Source organism: Giraffa tippelskirchi, chromosome 2 (genome assembly GCF_054371585.1).
Source record: "Giraffa tippelskirchi isolate mGirTip1 chromosome 2, T2T-mGirTip1v1.2.pri, whole genome shotgun sequence".
Classification (NCBI taxonomy): Eukaryota; Metazoa; Chordata; class Mammalia; order Artiodactyla; family Giraffidae; genus Giraffa; species Giraffa tippelskirchi.
In genome coordinates, this window is record NC_137276.1 from 59,140,609 (window position 1) to 59,156,432 (window position 15,824).

A 15,824-nucleotide genomic window follows, 5' to 3' on the forward strand; every position below is an offset into this window, starting at 1 on the left:
AAATTTGCTTTCCTTCAGCCCGCCGGGGGAGGGGCTGATGCATGGACCCCCCCACACACCTCCTCCTCCCATCCCGCCCTTGCTGTGAACAATGCCGGGCACTGTAGGCCTTCATTCTCCAGGTGCCGCGGCACGCAGCGGGGTCCACTAGAGACCACCGGGTCCAGCCTGCGGGGCGACCTCGGAGGTATGTCCAGTCAGTCCCTTTTCTAAGACCCTTCATCCACCAGTCCTTTGAGAACCCCTGCTAGCCTTCAATCACTGTTAAGGTCTAGAAGAATAGAACCCGGGCCAGGGCTGGTACTCTTGAATTTTGGTCCCTGGCATCTGGTTTCAGGACCACTGGTGCCTTTTCACTTTCTGATTTTCTTAGCTCCCTCTGCTCTGAGCTCAGTCTGTTTTGCTCGCCGAGACTTGTGGTTGATTATGCACAATGCCTGCTAGGTTTCTTTGGAAACTGTGGGCTGGGAAAAGTTGGGGGAAGTTGCATTGCACCATGGGAAAATCTTAGTAGTAGCTGCTGGGGCTCAGTTCCTTCCCTGAGGGTGCGCCAGCTGTTTGAGGAGGGAAGGCTGGTGGCTGGTACCCTTAGATGGTGGGTGATGAATTTGTGAGTATTCCTGTGTGTGTGTGTGTGGGGGGGGGCGGGTATTACTGGGAGTTGGTGACAACTGGTAGGCTTGGCGTGGCCTGTTTGGGGACTGTGAAAAGCCAGGCTTTTAGACAAGGAAGCTGAGGAAGAAAGCATAGCTCTGAGGAAGGGAGAGCCAGCAATTGTTGGGCACCTACTGTTGTGACAGGCACTCTGCTTTGTCACGTTTAATTGTTACCACTCTGTGAGCTATGATTCCTACTTTGCCAGAGAGAAAACTCCAGCTTGGAGTGGTTAAGTCGCTCAAAGTATTGGGCACCAGGAGTTTCCAATTATGATCCATTGTTTTATTTAACCCCTTTGGAGCCAGGAAGCAGCAAGTGCCACCTTTTCTATGTCTTGTCTTTGTGTTAAAAGTGAATGGAGAGGGCTGACAAACTGCCTGTAACAACTTGTAGGCCACAGGCTGATGAGACCCGTTTATTTGGCTGTTAAAAGCCTGACTTATTAAGGAGATGATTTTATAAGCTGTTCCTGGTAACAGCTCCATTGGATGGATATTGGCCATCTCAACAGACTTTTTGTAGTGAAGGCAGCTGACATACAGAGAGTGAACTGCTGGCTACACAGCAGATCATTTCATTGGTGGCCCTTCTGTCTCCACTGTGGGTTTCTGACTCTAGCATTTTCGTCTCTAAAATCTCCATTGTCCCCCAGTTATGATCATTTATGCTGGTCAACCTAGTCCTCCCCTGGGATAATGGTTGGAAGATATTAAGAAGAGCTGTTGGTTGTGGCTGTGAGGATAATAAGGTCAGAGGGAAATCTTTTGGGGGGTAACTTTTTCTTTAATTTTTTTATTGGAGTACAGTTGCTTTGCAATGTTGTAGTAGTTTCTACCTGTAGTTTCTCACTTTACTGAGTCAGCTAAAGGTATATCCTATATCCCCTCTTTTGTAGATTTCCTTCTCATTTAGGTCACCACAAAGCTTTGTGTAGAATTCCCTGTGTTACACAGTAGGTTCTCCAGTTCTTTACCTATTTTGTACATAGTATGTTTTTAATTGCCTTGCTCTCTGTCTAGCTCTCTGTGTTTGAAGGAAGAGATTGATCAAGGAAGCTGGCAGAAGTTAGAATGCAGACTCAAGTTCTGGGTGGGATGTGGTTGAATCAGTGCTAGCTGTAATCTCTGTAATAGATGAATTGTCATTCATTAGGTCCTTCTCTTTTCCATGCCTGGTGGATAAGGTGGGGCCTCACAGAGCTGAAGTTCTGCAAGCTGGTCTGACTTCTAAGGAATGGATGAAATAAGGTTTGGATTTTATTCTCAAGGGCAGCTTTTCAGACTCTAGTTTTAACACAGTGTAGAGCTGTGTAGCTTTTCAAAGGAAAGTTAAGTTTATTTTGGTTTGGTTATTGTTCACTAAGTCGTGTCCGACTCTTGCGACCCCATGGACTGTAACCCACCAGGCTCCCCTGTCCATGGGATTTCCCAGGCAAGAATATTTGAGTGGGTTGTCATTTCCTTCTCCAGGTGATCTTCCTGACTCAGGGATCGAACCTGGGACTCCTGCATTGCAGGCAGTCTCTTTACCGACTGAGCCACGAGGGAAGCCCAATTTTAGTTAATACTTTAGAAAAAAATAGCATAGCATTTGACCTGGTAAGATGCCATGTAGAGCTTTTGGGGATGAAGGATGACATGGTGTGACGTAAACCGCAGAGCCTCGGGATCTTTGTAAAGGATGAATTACTGTGCAGTGATTTTCCAGCATATTTTCTTGCAGCCAAGGAGCCCGTCTTATGGTACAAAGCTCAGTGCCTAAAAGGACTGCTCAGGTTGAAGGAATAGAAGCACCAGTTTCATCCCCGAGGAGCCAAAGCCAGGGAGGCTCAGCCCTGTGTCCTGGTCTTTGCTCTCCCAGCAGGTTCCACTTTGCACACAGGTGCACAGCTCTGCCTTTCAGTCAGCCTTAGTGCAGGGCTCTTGTGGGAGCTCCAGGGAGGAACCTGTTGGCTTCCCAAGGATCCATAGCCTCAAGGGGAGGCCCTTTTGTCACTGTTTCTCCATCCAAGGTGCTGCCATCACCCAGTTAAGGGCTCCCTTGGTGGATTCCACATCCCATGTGGACCCCTGGTCTGGAATGCCCTTCCCCTGGCTGGCACTTGTGTGCTGTGGGACTTTGTTGTGCTGCAGGCAAATGATGTCTGACAGCTCCCCACGTGGGGTCTGGAACTGGGGGAAACTGGCCTAGGTGGCACTGGGCACGTAAGCAAATCAAACTCATCTATTTTGCTCATGCTCAATTAGAGAGACCGCGGACATTTATAATCTACCATGCCTAGGCCTGGAGTTTGAAGGTGAATAAGAAACCACAGTGTGTTTTTATTCTGGGGGCAGGGGGGACTTCTGTAACAGAATTGACAGTACATTACTACTGAGCATTTTCTATCTTACAGCATACTTTAATATCTAACTTAATTCTGTGGCCCCCAGTGGCCCCCAGTGGGATGAGTGGTGCCTTTTCTGCGTACTAAGGGGTCCGGGCCTATCTGTGAGATCTGAGGACAGACTGGAAGTCTCAGGGTAGAAGGGAGCTGAAGTCAGGCTAAGCGCAGTGCTCCAGATTCCATGTCCTCGGTGGTTTTTCCTGTTACCTGGGTAGGCCCTCCCATTACAGCTTCAAGCCATTTCCTGCATTGGGAGCTCTGTGGAATTTTGTAGCTTTTCCTTGTCCCAATACATGAATATTTAAGAAAGGAGTAGGTACCTTTGTCCCCACTGGTGGTGAGAGAGAGAACTGTTCTCTTCTGACTGGCTCAGGTCTCTAGTTTTTCCCGCAGTTGTACCAGGATCATGTTTGTTCACTTGGAACCCATGAGGTCCTTTGTTTTTTCTCTTTGATTCATTTGCCAACATCTGGCTTTTCTCTCTTGAAGCTGCTCAACCGCCTGGCCCTGGGCCTTGGGGTCCTCATCTGTGAGATGGGGCTGCGTGGCCTGCCTCAACTACTGGGAGGCAAAATGTGATTGGGGAGGATCAAAGTGGTCCTGCGCTTGGTGCAGACAGGGTCGGGGTGCATAGGATGTAATTCCAGCCTGCAGCTCGCTGCTTAGGTGAGGGAATGGGACACTGAGAAGAGTGACATTATGAGACAGATCAACTGAGTGATAGAAATACCACGGGGGCTCGATGGTAACGAATCTGCCTGCCAGTGCAAGAGATGCAGGTTTGATCCCCGGGTCAGAAAGATCCCCTGAAGTAGGAAATGGCAACCCGCTCCAGTATTCTTTCCTGGAAGATTCCATGGAGAGAGTTTCCTGGTGGGCTCTAGTATGTGGGGTCACAAAGAGTCGGACACGACTGAGCACACACATCATCATCGTCACGACTCTGTCTACCACATGCTTTCCCCACATGCTCTCATCCACCCCTGGTAGCTCTAGTTACCATCTACACGTGAAGGGCTCCCCAGACTATTTTCCCAGCAGGCCTCTCAAGTGGTGCAAAAGTGGCAGGACATGGTGACTGCGGGCTGGCCCTCCCTCCTGTATGTTCTGAGCTGAATGTCTCCTCTCATGCCCTCTGTGCCTCCTCTGTAGTTTCCTGGTGAGCTGACTGACTTGGCTTCACTAGAATTAAAAGGATGGAGACAGTAGTGTTTGCTGAAGAAGCCAAGGAAGGCTTCGAGGAGGGGTTGGGGCTTGAGCACGGTGTTGAAGGGATTCTCTGAGCATGCAGAGGGAAAGGAGGAAGTTTTGAGTGGGAGAAACAAGAGCAGAGACCATGAGAGGAGCAACGTGTTTTCAGGTTGTAGAAATTAGACCAGCCTGAGTGAGCAGGGCTTTGGCATTGGCTCTTGGTGGGTGGGGATGCAGAGATAATCTGAAGGACCATGATGGCTAGGCAGAGTGAGGGGTTTATATACCACTTGGAGTTTAGGCTTTGTACACTTGTCAGAAATTAAAGCTGAAGGAGTTTTCTAAAAAGAAATAACCCTGCCAGGCGTTTCTAGTAGGAGGAGTGCAATTGGCTGCTGATTGTCAGGTGTGGATTATCTATTATTCATTAGAGGTTATCTGGACCTTTTATTGTCAGGCAGATTCTTCACCGTTGAGCCACCAGGGAAGCCCTCGTTTACTTATTTTAGTTGTGTTAAGAGGAAGTGGTAGAAGACCTTGAAAGTCATGATTGAATAACAGAAAGGCAGTTATTTATTCCTCTATGTATTAGATCAGGCACCTATGATCACAGACAACAGAAAGTTAGTTCAAACTGTATTAGACAGGAAAGAGGAATTGATTGTATAATATTCTAAAACCTTGGGATGGATTGGGGTAAATGGCCTTTGGGTGATTGATCCTGAATGCCATGGGCTTTTTCTATTAATGTCATATTGGAACATGACCTCAGACCCCTCTTGGCTTCATCTTCACAGCTTCTGACCAGAGAATACAGGGAGCTGAATCCACTAAACCAGGCAGAAAAATCTCATGGAAGGATTCTGATTGGCTTAACTATGGTCACATGTCCATGTGAGATCCAGTCACTGTGGCTAGGGCTAGAGGATTGGCCCAACCAATAGGGTAGCATGATGGGATGCTGTGATTGACAGCTTGTACCAGTACCATGTGGTTCTTTAGAGTGGGGAAAAAGCAGTTCTCAAAAAACAAAAGTAGAAAGGATGTTGTGCGATAAAGCATGAATATCTACTACATGTGGTCTCATCTTCATATGATGATGCAATTTGGTGTGAGGTGGTGGGAGAGGTTGTCAGATTTTACTAGGTTTTAGACTTTAAGCTTTTTCATTCTCCTCTTTCACTTTCATCAAGAGGCTTTTCAGTTCCTCTTTACTTTCTGCCATAAGGGTGGTGTCATCTGCATATCTGAGGTTATTGATATTTCTCCCAGCAATCTTGATTCCAGCATGTGCTTCATCCACCCTGGCATTCGCATGATGTACTCTGCATATAAGTTAAATAAGCAGGGTGACAATATACAACCTTGATGTACTCCTTTTCCAATTTGAAACCAGTCTGTTGTTCCATACAGTTCTAACTGTTGCTTCTTGAGCTGCATACAGATTTCTCAGGAGGCAGGTAAGATGGTCTGGTATTCCCATCTCTTGAAGAATGTTACACAGTTTGTTGTGATCCACATAGTCAAAGGCTTTGGCATAGTCAATAAAGCAGAAGTAGATGTTTTTCTGGAATTCTCTTGCTTTTTTTGATGATCCAGCGGATGTGGGCAATTTGATCTCTGGTTCCTCTGCCTTTTCTAAATCCAGCTTGAACATCTGGAAGTTCTCGGTTCACGTACTGTTGAAACCTCACTTAGAGAATTTTGAGCATTACTTTGCTAGCATGTGAGATGAGTGCAATTGTGTGGTAGTTTGAACATTCTTTGGCATTGGGATGAAAACTGACCTTTTCCAGTCCTGTGGCCACTGCTGAGTTTTCCAAATTTGCTGGCATATTGAGTGCAGCACTTTCACAGCATCATCTTTTAGGATTTGAAATAGCTCAACTGGACTTTAAGCAAGTCTCAACTGGACTTTAAGACTTTAAGCAAGACAGTTAGCCTTACTGAGCTCGTCTCCCTCTCTGTTGTTCAGTCGCTCGATTGTGTCTGATTCTGCGACCCCATAAACTGAAGCACGCTAGGCTTCACTGCCCTTTGCCATCTCCTGGAGTTTGCTCAAACTCATGTCCACTGAGTCGGTGATGCCATGCAACCATCTCGTCCTTTGTCATCCCCTTCTCCTCTCACGTTCAGAAAACTAAGATCATGGCATCTGGTCCCATCACTTCATGGGAAATAGATGGGGAAACAGTGGAAACAGTGTCAGACTTTATTTTTTTGGGCTCCAAAATCACTGCTGATGGTGATTGCAGCCATGAAATTAAAAGACGCTTACTCCTTGGAAGGAAGGTTATGGCCAACCTAGATAGCATATTTAAAAGCAGAGACATTACTTTGCCAACAAAAGTACGTCTAGTCAAGGCTATGGTTTTTCCAGTGGTCATGTATGGATGTGAGAGTTGGACGGTGAAGCAAGCTGAGCGCCGCAGAATTGATGCTTTTGAACTGTGGTGTTGGAGAAGACTCTTGAGAGTCCCTTGGACTGCAAGGAGACCCAATCAATCCATCCTAAAAGAGATCAATCCTGGGTGTTCATTGGAAGGTCTGATGTTGAAGCTGAAACTCCAATACTTTGGGCACCTCATGCGAAGGGTTGACTCATTGGAAAAGACACTAATGCTGGGTAGGATTGAGGGCGGGAGGAGAAGGGGACGACAGAGGATGAGATGGTTGGATGGCATCACTGACTCGATGGACATGGGTTTGGGTAGACTCCGGGAGTTGGTGATGGACAGAGAGGCCTGGCGTGCTGCAATTCATGGGGTCGCAAAGAGTCGGACACGACTGAGCGACTGAACTGAACTCTCCTCTCACCTTCAATCTTTTCCAGCATCAGGGTCTTTTCCAAGGAGTCAGTTCTTCGCATCAGGTGGCCAAGTATTGGAGGTTCAGCTTTAGCATCAGTCCTTCCAATGAATACTCAGGATTGATTTCCTTTATTATTGACTGGTTTGATCTCCTCCCTCTCTACAGAATATTTAAAACAATAACTACTTCACTGTGCTATTTGACAATCCATGGTAGGAAAAATGGAGCCTCTATTAGTGTGGTGGGCAGTGAAGCCTGGAACCAGCCTTAGAACCAGAAGCTTGGGATTCTCCTGATATATCTGAGGGTTATGTGAGAGCTCCTTATAAACTATGCTGAACGGATGTCAGGGTTGCTTTTACTGTGGCTGTGGGTCATCAAGAGTAGAATGTAACCTCCATGAGCCAAATTTGCTGTTGTATTTCCAATGCCTAGAATAGAGCCTAGCCCAGGATGGGCATTCAGTAAATTTCTGTTGCATGGATAACTATTCAGCTGGTGTGGTGAATGAGTGGCGTGTCCCTGTGAAGTCCAGATCCTCTTCAGAAATAGGTGCAGATTCCTAGGTGGTAACTTCACTGTGACAGAAGGCTGTGGGAGTGCAGGAAGGCCAGGGTGAGTTCCAGATGCACACATGGACATCCCCTCCCACAGTATGTCTGTGATGGAAGCGGATGGTGTGACTTTGGTGTCGGAAGTCCCCAAGGTCACCCCTCAGGTACCAGCACTGTGGGGCTGGGTGCCAAGAGTCTTGGGGAGCAACCCCACTACCTGTTGCAGGACTGGAGAGCCCTTCCCTCTCTGCGCTTAGAATTTGAGTGTCAGCTTGGTGTCCTCGAAAGAGTTTTGGATGGGGATCTGCACCTAACTGTGCAACATCTTGACCTTTGATGAACCTCTTAACTATCCAGGGCTTGTTTTTTTTCCGGTGAAAAGCTAGATGAGGTAAAGATGGAAGAAGTTCAGGACTGCCTCAGTCCTCTAGGGCAGTAGTCCTCAACCTTTCTGGCACCAGGGACTGATTTTGTGGAAGATAACTTTTCCATGGGGTGAGGTGGGGATGGTTTCGGGATGATTCAAGGGGATTACATTTGTTGTGCACTTAATTTCTAATCTAATGCCACTGCTGATCTGACAGAAGGTACCGGTCCACCGCCCAGAGGCTGGGGACCCCTGCTGTAGGGTTCTCAGTACTTGTAAGGTGGCATTAGATCCAAGGAAACTTGGTGATGGGGTTGTATTAGATTTCTGAGACTTCTTCTAGCTCTGTACCCTGCTCATTATTTTTTGATTTAGCGTTAGTGTTGAGTGATTTTTGTACTCTGGCTTTCTATTTCCTGAAAAAGTAAGCAATGTAGGAGAAGTATTTTGTCTTCGTTTTTTTGGTCCATCTCATTCCAACCACCATCATGAGGGGGCTCTTTATTTCCTATATCTTGGGAAGATATGAGCCACACAAATAGTGGGCATAGAGCAAGAGGGCTGAACTGCCTGTTGTCCTGTGCAGTAGGGAGGCTGAACATGTTCCGAAAAGAATTTTAGATGGGATTGGGTTGGGGAGATACTGTTGTTGTTGTTTTTTTCCACCTTTTTCCCCCGGGGCAGATTGCATATCTCTGAATTGTGTGTATCTATTGATCTGTTTGAGACAGAGTTCCATGAAAGTGCTACAGAAATATTTTAAATTAAACAGATACTTTGAGTGTTCCATGTTTGCCATGCAATTCTGAACCCTTGGTGGGTAATTGTGGGGTGACTGTTGACCTTGATGTTTCATTTCACACTAAGGGTCATAATCCATTTGCTTTGTACTTTCTTTTTTTTTTTTAATACTGTGGTAAAATATACATAGCATAACATTTACCATTTGAAACATTTTTTGCTATTTTTTGAATTGTGGCAAAATATCTGTAACATTAAAATAACTACCTTGTTCACCGTTAAGTGTCCATTTCAGTGCTATTAAGTACATTCTCATTGTGCAACCATCCCCACCATCCATCTCTAGAACTTTTTTCATCTTACAAAACTGAAACTCTATCACTTAAACAATAACTCTCCATTCTCCCCTCCCCCCAGCCTCTAGCAACCACCATTCTATCGTACTTTCTGTCTCTGAATTTAACTGTTCTAGGTATCTCATATGAATGAAATCTCATAGAGTATTCATCATTTTGTGACTGACTTGTTTTCACTTAGCATCATGTCTTCATGGGTCATCCATGTCAGAATTTCCATTTTATTTTAAAGAACACATAATATAAAATTTACCATCTCAACCATTTTAAATGTGCAGTTCAGAAGTGCTAAGTATATTCTCATTGTTGAGTAAGAGATCTCTGGAACTTTGATATCTTGCGAAACTAAAACTCGGTATCCATTAAACAATAACTCCTCATTCCTCCGTCCTCCACCTCTGGAAATCACCATTCTACTTGGTTTCCGTGAATTTGATTCCTTTAGCTAGCTTGTGTAAGTGGAATCATACAGTATTTGTCTTTTTGTGACTGGCTTATTTCATTTAGGGTAATATTCTCAAGGTTCACCCATGTTGTAACATGTGACAGAATTTCCTTCCTTTTTAAAGACTGAATAATATTCCATTTCATGTATATCCCTCATTCTGTTTATCTATTCATCTGCCAATGGACTCCTGGGTTCCTTTCACCTCTTGTGAATAAAACTGCTGTGAACATTGGTGCAAATACCTCTTTGAGGCCCTATTTTCAATTCTTTTGGTTATATATCCAGGACTGGAATTATGGTTGATGTGATAATTCTGTGTTAATTTTTTAAGGAATTTCCATACTGTTTGCTTTGAGTTTTAATTAAAGGAATGCCTACTGTCTACAGTACCTTGACTCAGGGGTGAGTGGCCTGCCTGAAGTCCCAGTTTATGTTTTATTATTTTCTAAAAATTGTGTAATTTTTACCCCCAGACTCATTTTGAAAAGTCTCGAGACATTCCTTTTGGACTTTAAATATTTTAGTAGTCATCTGTGACTCTTGAGGGCAGGAGTTGTTGACCATAGAATTCCAGCAGCGTTCATATCTGGCCAGGAGATGTTCACACATTTCCTTCATGTTTGCTACTAATATCTCCATCCCCAAAGGCCTAGAAGTATGTTAGTTATTTCTGCTTTGTAGACACTTGCTCTTTATCCCATTCAGGGTTAGTTTGGTTATATAGACTTGAATCCAGGGTAATGGCTGTTAAGATTTTTCTTCAGAAAAACCTAGATCAGCATTTCCCACAAAAATGTCTTCTAAACAGTAGTTTAGTGGGATGTCAGTGGTGTTATTTGTAAAAGGGTCCTGTGGTTAAGTACATTTGAGCAGTGTTGTTTTGAGAAGGTCACACAGGCTCCTTTACTGGGAGCCTCTCAAGCCACCAATAAGCCAGTCTTGGGACTGCACTGGAGTGGGTTCACTGTGCAGTGTTTCCCAAACTGATTTGACCACAAAGCCCTTTTACATTGAGCATCTTGCAACATAAGTGTTCTGAGAAGTGCACTCTTGGGAAACTTTAGCATTAGTGCAGGGAGCTGGAACATCAGTGTATACCGTCGTTTTTCAAATTTTCTCACAACTTTTTCATTCAAGGAACCAAGAACCTTAATTCTGATACCAGCTGAAATGGACATATGATTCTGGGGCTATTGGATTTTTTTTTTTTTTGCTACGGTGCCTATTCTGATGTGTAGTGAATTCTGGGACCAGCAGATTTTTAGGGAAGAGTGTGTGATCTTGCCTAAGTAAGAAGTATGACCTCTCTGGGCCTTCATTTCCCATTTTCCTAACAAGAATGATCTCATTCATGATGATTATTGTTTAAGATGGTTAAACCTCTTGATGTCTTCTCTAGGACTGAACTTTGGTCCATAGTTGGGGCTTCTGGGGGGCACCTTGGAAGGATTTGTAGAGACCTGTCCTGGTGGTTTGGTGACTGTAGGTCCAGGATTGGTAAACTATTGTGTGAATCTTTCCTGAGCCCTGGGAAGTTGTTGGGCTGGAAAGCTGGAAGATGGCCTGGAGAATGATGTTACTTCTGAAAAGATGGGTGATACAGCTGAATGATCCAGGTGGCCTGAGCATCACTGATGGGTTTGGAGCCCAGGAGTAAGGCCACAACGAGCTGAGTGTCATGAGCCCAAACTTGGGGAACCCCCACAAGTTTAAATCTTGGGTCTTCCATCTTAGGCTATGTGATTTTAACAAATCGCTTAACCCTCTATGGGTTTTCTTTTTCTTTATCTGTCAAAGGGCTAGTATTCTCCTCGTAGGGCTTTGGTGAGGATCTAGGAGATTTATGTGAAGTGAGGGCAAGCTATTGGGGAGCCAATCCCCTAACTGTCCTTGGAATCAGGAAGTGTCACAGGGTACAGAGAGATGCTCAAGGGAGGGTGGAGAGTGTGCATGGACCAGGAAGTTCACATTCCTGGGGCTGCTCAGAACACACCTTCACAGTGCTCTGTTCCTGGATTCTGCAGTTAAGGAGGGCATTGCCATGAACTGTGAGGAGTTCAGCTCCAAAAGGACCCAGGGAAGAGTTATTTTAAAGGAAAGGTGACTTAGAGGGGCTTGGATATCTGTTTTCAGACGGACACGGACAGGTGATGAGACATGATTCTTTCTGACCCCAGAGAGCTAACTGGTAGAAGATACTGGGAAGTAGAATTGAGTCCAACGTAAGGAAGAACCTTTCTTCCTCCTATCTTCATTTGAAACTATATATTATGAAATACTCAAACATGTGCAGAGATTACAAACTCCCAGCTCCCAAACTTTTGTTTTCTGTAATATTTTCAGACAAATCCCAGCCATCATATTACTTTCTCCATAAATACTTAAGGAATTGTCTCTAAGGGATAAAATCTTAAAAAAAAAATTTTTTTTTTTTTTTTTTTACAGCTGACTGTATTAACAGTTTAATGTCGTCTCATATCCAACTGATATTTAGTTTTCCTTATTGGGCTTCCCTGGTGGCTCAGATGGTAAAGAATCCGCCTGCAATGTGGGAGACCTAGGTTTGATCCCTGAATTGGGAAGATCCCCTGGAGAAGGGAACAGCTACCTACTCTAGTATTCTGGCCTGGAGAATTCCATAGACAGAGTCTCTGGTGGCCTACAGTCCATGGGGTTGCAAAGAGTCGGACACGGCTGAGTGACTTTCACACTTTCCTTATTGCAGGAGTGCCTTTTTATAGATGGTTTGTTTAAATCAGGATTTTGATAAGGTCCACACATTAATAAGGTTGCCTGGGACCCTTCCCTGGGCTTTTTGTTTAGGGAAGAACTTGTTTTCATGGTCTGTGCCATCCAGCTACGGAGTGGACTGTGGAAGGTGGTGACAATCCCTTCCTTGAGAGTCCACGTAGATGCTGGATTAGCCTGGGGTGGTTATGTTAGGGAGCAGGTTGTGGAGTCTACTCATAAACCCATGTAGCCCCAGGTTCCTCATGGAGCTGTTACAAACAATTAAATGGAAATCACATATGTGAAATGTAACTGTTGTTTATGAGTTAAATTATTTTATTTTTTAGCTGTGGGATTTTTGTCACTAACTGGACTCTTAGATGAGTAAGCCAGATGTATAAGCTAGACATATGCTATGGAGGCTTGGCGCTTGCCCCCTTTCCTTGTGGACTCCCTGAGGTGCCTCCGTAGGGTTCTTTGGGTTCTCAGGGTTCCTTGGAACTGAGTTTGGAAACCACTGTGCTTGGATGCTTTTATTGTAAGATGCTGTCTATGATGAGAGAGGTGAAGAGCCACCCAAAGTCTCACCTTCCTTTACCTGAACTGAGCTGGGTTAGTGAGTGACAACTAGATGCAGAGGCTGTTTTTCCACCAGATCCTCTTGTCTTCGCCTGTTTCCTCTGTTTACCTTTGTAGGTTTTCTTTGGGGATGAACCATTCTCTCAAAAATGACAAATGACCAGCTACTTAAAAAAACTATTCTCTGCTACCCAAGGCAGTGATGGGGAAGGAGCAGAGTGAAACGTTGTCAGATGGGGTCAGGCGGAAAGTGATTACCTTTTTTGAAAAATTACTTTTTTAAAAATACCATCACTGACTGACCCTACCCCTACATTGTCTAAGAGAACTGTTTGTTGCTGATGCATAAATAAGCTCCTTCTGACCTGCAGCCTGCAGGTGGGGTTCCTGGAGCTGCCTGTGTGGAAAGCCAGCAGAGATAATCGCTTGTGACTCTGAGCTGTGGCCTTGGTGGCTGTCTCGAGTCAGGGTGTGCTTTCTCTGCCCACAGTGTTTTTCTAGGTGTGGCCTGTCTCTTTCCCAGGTGGCTCTCAGGCTTCTTTCTGGGTCAATTTCAGGTTACTTGTCTGGATGGTAACTGACTCCTTAACATGGCCTGGGATCCCCAGATGAATATTCTTGTCTATCACTTTGACCATTGGAAATCTGCTGTTCAAATGTGGTGAAAATCTATCCAGCCAAGACTGAGTGAGAGGATAACAAACCACATGGGAAGAAACTTAATTGTGTTTTTAAATTTTGATGTAAGAAGGCATACTTTTAAAGAAATATAATGACCTTTTTAATACTCATGATAACCTCCATTCTTCTTGCTCAGGGTAACCTCTTTTTCGTCTTATCTGGCCAGAACTTTCATTTCCTGTTTATGTTTCTTAAGCAGCTTAAGATTGTTGAGTATCACGGCTGGAAGGGATCTTAGAGATGACTTTGCCCAGACTGCTGATTTTGGAAATGAGAAATAGCAGTCCAGAGACACAAAGGGACTCCCCCAGGCTCTCATAGCATGCCCTGGCGGAGCCAGCACAGGATCCAGGTTTCTCCCCAGGCCAGAGCTCTTCCCAGTCTTCTCTGCCAGCCACAGGCTGGGCGGGGAGTCTCAGAGCCTTGGCTAGTTTTTCCTGATCTGGGCCTGGCTTTGCAGGCAGCAGCCTTTCCAGCAAGTAACAGGGCATCACACACAGTTCATGGAATTGTGCTGCAGCTCTCCTTCCTGACCATTGAGAAAAATCTTTTATCAGATCATGCAGCTGGTATTAATATTTATGTTCCACTAATGGGTGGACTAGGCCAAGAGAAGTTCTTCAGCTTCTCAGGGCCTCCAGCTGCTGAGAGGAGACTAGGTAGACTTTGGAGTCCTTGTCCATTTCTTTATAGAGTCTACATTTTTTCTGTACTCTGGGCCATCCTGTGAAGGTCCCCATTGAGATTTCTGTGTCCCAAGCCTTGGGCACCCTTTCTCTTCTTCATGATGGTGTTCATTCATCCAGCAGAAGGATTCTGAGTACCTGTCACACAGAGGGTACTGTTTGGATGCAAACATAGGACGTGACATCTATATTTAGTGCTGAGTCAGAGAATGGGTCTGATGTTGGCAGGAGGTACCTCCTTGTCTCATTCTTTTTATGATACAGCAAAAACTTCCAGCGCTGACTGCTGTGGCTTCTTATTGCTTAGTCACAGGACAGAGTTCAAGCAGCAAAGTGACGCCACCAAGCCTCTTGCCTCAGAAGAACAGCCTTTAATAAAGATAAGAGGGTAAAGGCCTTGTGAACACTGAGCTGGCCCACCCCCACGGCCAACCTCAGTGGAAACTGGATCCAGGAAACGGCAAGAAAATAAACAAAACTAAAATGTGCTGGCTCTGGGTCCTTCCCTTGGAAAAAATATAGCTGAGCCTGAAACAGCTTAGAATTTATGGCCTGAGTGCGAGTTTACACATGACTGTCTATTCTCCTAACTCATTTGTTTTTTTAATTTTTGTTTAAAAATTTTATTTATTTATTTTTGGCTCTGCTGGGTCTCTGTTGCTGTGTGCGGGCTTTCTCTAGCTATGCCAAGCAGGGGGCTACTCTCCAGTTGTGGTGCACAGGCGTCTCATTGTGGTGGCTTCTCGTACGGCGCATGGGCCCTAGAGCATGCAGACTTCAGTAGTTGTGGCACACAGGCTTAGTTGTCCTGTGGCACGTGGGATCTTCCTGGACCAGGGATTAAATCGGTGTCTCCTGCATTGCAAGGCAGATTCTTAACCACTAGACCACCAGGGAAGCCCCTCTCCTAACTAATTTCTGATAGAAAATGGCAGACCACCGTTATGAATCTTGTCATATATTCTCACCCATTTTATGAACTCAGGGAGAGGAAACAAAACAGTTTCCATTTGGTCTTTGCTTTCCATGGGAAGTTGTAGAATTTCACATAAGCTCCTGTTTCTGCCCTGAGCCTCCTGTGCATTAAGGCTTCTCATATGCAGACTCAGTGGAGGCAGTCAGTATCTTGCATGAGATCACTCAGCCTTTAGAGTGGAGTCCAGACAGAATTGGATCCAGGTTTTATCTGTCCATCTGTCTACCCCTCTGCCCACCTGTCATCCATCCAGTGCGTACCTGGTCAGTGCTCCACCCAGGCTGTGCTAAATGTTGAGCTTGCAGAGACGAGGACGTTAGCCTTGCTCGTGAATGACAACCACAGTCCCATACTGGACACCCCGACCTGGATCTGCCCTTTCAGATGGAAATTATGTCCTATTTTTCCTCAAAGGTTTTAATTTCTGGTTGCACTGTCTAGACTGGAGCTTTTAGAAATCCTGAAAAGTAATCAGCTTAGTTTATCAACTTCCTACTTCTCACCTTCCATTTTGTGGTTTATAAAGCAGATGCAAGTGTGTTTGGTTGCAAAAATCTATAAGATTCTCAAAAGGGTGACTGAGAAGATGGCTTCTGCCCACCAGGAGTTTATTGTCTCATTGGAAAGCCCAAACCCGAGGGAGCTGGTATCCAGCTGGACA

General features: G+C 45.1%; 1 protein-coding gene across 4 annotated transcripts in view; it reads left to right on the plus strand.

Annotated features, from left to right (window-relative positions):
- Positions 1-15,824, plus strand: part of DLG5 (discs large MAGUK scaffold protein 5) — a 156,001-nt gene that overhangs the window by 29,820 nt on the left and 110,357 nt on the right. The gene's annotated exons all lie outside the window — the stretch shown is intronic.